The 3,919-nt window shown below is 40.0% G+C and overlaps 1 pseudogene; it reads left to right on the top strand.

Annotated features, from left to right (window-relative positions):
• Window positions 1-2,313: 2,313 nt before the first annotated feature.
• LOC141424617 (small nuclear ribonucleoprotein G pseudogene) lies at window positions 2,314-2,988 on the top strand (annotated as a pseudogene).
• Window positions 2,989-3,919: the final 931 nt, after the last annotated feature.

Here is a 3,919-nt window from a genome sequence, read left to right as displayed (position 1 = left end):
CCCACCATAAAAAAAAGAAATTCCATTATAAATAGTTGTTAGGTCCCCAGGTTATCTCAAAGAAGAAAGATACATTTAATTCATGTTTTTTAAATTGGTTAAAAAGAAGTATGTGTTTGGTTTTATTTTTATGTCTGTGGGGCAGCACTGGTATGGAAAGAAATCAGCCTAGGTTGTATCCATCTTTGACCTTATACAGGACTTTTTTTTTTTTTTTTAAATTGTGTTGCTGGACATGGTGCAATCCCAGCACTTGGGAGGCTGAGTCAGGAGGATCATGAGTTTTATATCAAGATCCTGTCTCAAAAATATTAATTAATTTAAAAAGTCAGTAAAACAAACTGAAAGTGACATATAATATAACATAATACCCGACTAGCCTGGTATCTCCGGAACAGAGCTTTTGCCCAGAACTGAGGATTTCCTAGGAGCAAGGACTTTGTGGAAGGTAGGATTTTCAATTTTAAAACTGGGCCAGTCCCAGGCAAATTAGGACAACTTCATTGGTCTAGGATTTTGTCTGATTGAAGTTAAATATATGGTATTATTAAAAATCAAACAAGGAGTATTTCTTTCAATTCCAATTAATTTGATTTGGTTTTAACTATATATTTTAAATATTTTATTTCTTAATTTGGGCATTGGGAATTAAACCCAGAGCTTTGGGCATGCTAAGCAGGATCGCTGTCACCAAGCCACTGGTTTGCTACATTTATGGAATTCTGTGTTATAATGGAAAGAGTCCTAACTGAATCATGGCATCGAGGGATACACACTGGTTAGGGATGCAGAGCTCTGAGTTCCCGTCCTAGCTCTGAGTTCCTGTCCTGGCTCTGAGATAACAGTATTTGGTATGTGAACTTGACTTCTGAGAAGGATAAGGTGCTATAATGCAAGTGTGATATGCTTATAATTATTGGGGGAAGTAAAGGGGGGTTCAATCTCAGAAAATTTCTGCAACTTGGGCCAAAAAAAGCAGAGCCTGGATGGTGCCGGTGATTTCAGAAGTGAATCCAGTGCTGATCCTTGTGTGAAGGAAGGAGACTGATCCCCTGGATTTGCAGAGTGCTGGAAAATACCTTCGGTGATGAAAAACATCTGTTTGGATTAGACAGTCTCCAATAAGTAGGCGGATTATCCAGCTTCCTTGACTCAGAACTGACTGGACTTGTTAGACGGCTCTCAGGAAGGAGGAAGGAGGAAGGAGGAAGGAGGCGAGTGCATGTTAAATCTAGTGCAAATATGAAACATGCTGAGTTGACAGTGGCAGGTCGGGCTTCTTTCTGTGGATGTGCAAAGAAAGAATGACAAGAGAGTGGAAGTGAGGGCAGATGACTGGAGACGGGAGAAAGCCCCAAATTACTACTGAATGATCCCATAATCATGGGCACCAAAGGAGAGGCTGATGGTTTAGGTAGAAGGAATAGAAAAAAAAATTTAAAGGGAGAAAAGCTTTGGAAACAATTCTCTCCCTTCACTTTTCTGATTTGTGTAGAAGTTCTCCCGAGCAGGGTTCTATTGACCTAGAACTTCCTGACCCTCAGAGAATTCAGGACGTCTATAAACTCGATTGGAAAAAAAACATGACATTGCTAACTTCAAAGGAAATGTAGCATTTTCTTCAATTACAGAAATTGGAATTGAATTAGTTGCCACTAATAGAAATCACAGATGTTTTCAAATCACATTACTTTGCTGATATCATGAAATATTTGTTTGTCAATACTTTAAAGTTATGATACACATTAGACTTCACCCTCTGCTAGAACTTGCTATAGTGCACAAAGAAATACATGTCATACCATATTACATGCTTTTATTTTGATAATTGCATTTTTATGCAATTGGTTTCTTTTCTAATCCTATATATTTTATGGTCCCGGGACTCTATCAGACTGTTAGGGGGTCTATCCTTGGAGCTCTGTTCTAGAAATTCCCAGATGTTGGAGCTCTGTTCTAGAAATTCCCAGATGTTGGAGCTCTGCTCTAGAAACTTCCAGAGGGAAAAGCACAATACCTTCTCTACCCCCATGCCCTCCACCCCTTTATTTAAGTCACTGAGGGACAAGTGTTCCAGATGCAATATGACAAAGGAGTCTTTCAGCATAGCACTAGGAAAAAAAATCTTATCCAGTTTATCAGATTTAGATGAAAACTGGAAAATAATGAACAAAAATTGAGCTAACTGGATTTACTTTTACAGTGTTGTTTCATTACCTTTTCTATATTTTTATTTTTCACCAAACTTGGGATTGAATCCGGGGTCCATACTAGTTATATTTTAACTCTTATTTTTATATACTACTTTTAAAAAAGCACTTATGAGTTAGGTGGGTGGGTGGTACACACCTATAATCCCAGCAGTCAGGAGCTGAAGCAAGAGGATCAAAAGTTCAAAGCCGAGAGGGAGGCCGAAAGTTCCCTTTCAAAGCATCGCTGAGACACCATAAGTAAAGCACACCCTCCCGAGCTAAAAAAAGTATGGACAAGAAGTTGTCATTGAAATTAAATGGTGAAAAAAAAAAAGAAATTACATGGTGGCAGATATGTCCAAGGAATATTGCGGGGATTTGATCCTTTATGAATCTTATGATAGATGAATGTGTGGAGATGGCAACCAGTGGCAACGGAACAGTACTGGAATGGTGGTAATACGAGGAAATGGTATCATCAAGTTAGCAGCTTTGGAACGAGTTTAAATGATGACAGTTCAGCAGAGAAATCCACGGCCCCTCTCCAAAGGGCCTGTTTTACTATGAAGTAAAAATTGGGTCGTGTACATTTTCATATTAACCTTTTTGTTAAATAAACTTTTGTAATAGTCAAAAAAAGTTTGAAGCCTGCCTGTGTTATATCTTGAGACTGTCTGAAAAGGCCTAGGGCTGGGGTGTAGTTCAGTGGTAGAGCGCTTGCACACACAGGCCCGGGGTTCCATCCTAAGCACTAGAAAAAAACCTTACAACCCCTCTTTTTACTTAGATAATATATCTTTAGAATTGAAGCATTGCAAAATATAGATAAGTAAAAAGGAAAAATAGTCAATCTTCCTTAACCAATTAAAAAAATCATGCCGAAAACACAACAAGGGGATTGGACTTTGAGCACATGATAAAAGGGAGAGCACACAAGGGAGGGGTGAGGATAGGTAAGACACCTAAAAAACTAGCTAGCATTTGTTGCCCTTAATGCAGAGAAACTAAAGCAGATACCTTAAAGCAACTGAGGCCAATAGGAAAAGGGGACCAGGAACTAGAGAAAAGGTTAGATCAAAAAGAATTAACCTAGAAGGTAACACCCACGCACAGGAAATCAATGTGAGTCAATGCCCTGTATAGCTATCCTTATCTCAACCAGCAAAACCCCTTGTTCCTTCCTATTATTGCTTATACTCTCTCTACAACAAAATTAGAAATAAGGGCAAAATAGTTTCTGCTGGGTATTGAGGGGGGGAGAGGGAGGAGGCGGAGTGGGTGGTAAGGGAGGGGGTGGGGGCAGGGGGGAGAAATGACCCAAGCCTTGTATGTACATATGAATAATAAAAGAAAAATAAATAAATCATGCCGAGCTGAGCGCTGGTGGCTCACACCAATAATTCTAGCTCCTTGGGAGGCCAAGATTGGGGGGATGGTGGTTCAAGACCAGCTGGGGCACTTAGTTCATGAGACCCACCCCCCATCTCCAAAATAACCAGGGCTGGAAGTGTGGCTCAAGAGCTAGAGTGCCTGCTTTTGCAAGTGAGAAGCTCTGAGTTCAAAACCCAGTCCCACCAAAAAAAGGCAAATTCCATATGCCTTTAAAAAAGTGGTATAGAGGGCTGCCTGCATGGCTCAAGTGGTAGAGCCTTGAGTTCAATCCCCAGAACCATACACACACACACACACACACACACACACAAACCCTTAAAAAAGTGATAAAGAGC

Source organism: Castor canadensis, chromosome 7, assembly GCF_047511655.1.
Source record: "Castor canadensis chromosome 7, mCasCan1.hap1v2, whole genome shotgun sequence".
NCBI classification, from domain to species: domain Eukaryota; kingdom Metazoa; phylum Chordata; class Mammalia; order Rodentia; family Castoridae; genus Castor; species Castor canadensis.
The sequence above is the reverse complement of the archived record's forward strand: the minus strand, read 5'-3'. Positions and strand labels throughout refer to the sequence as shown.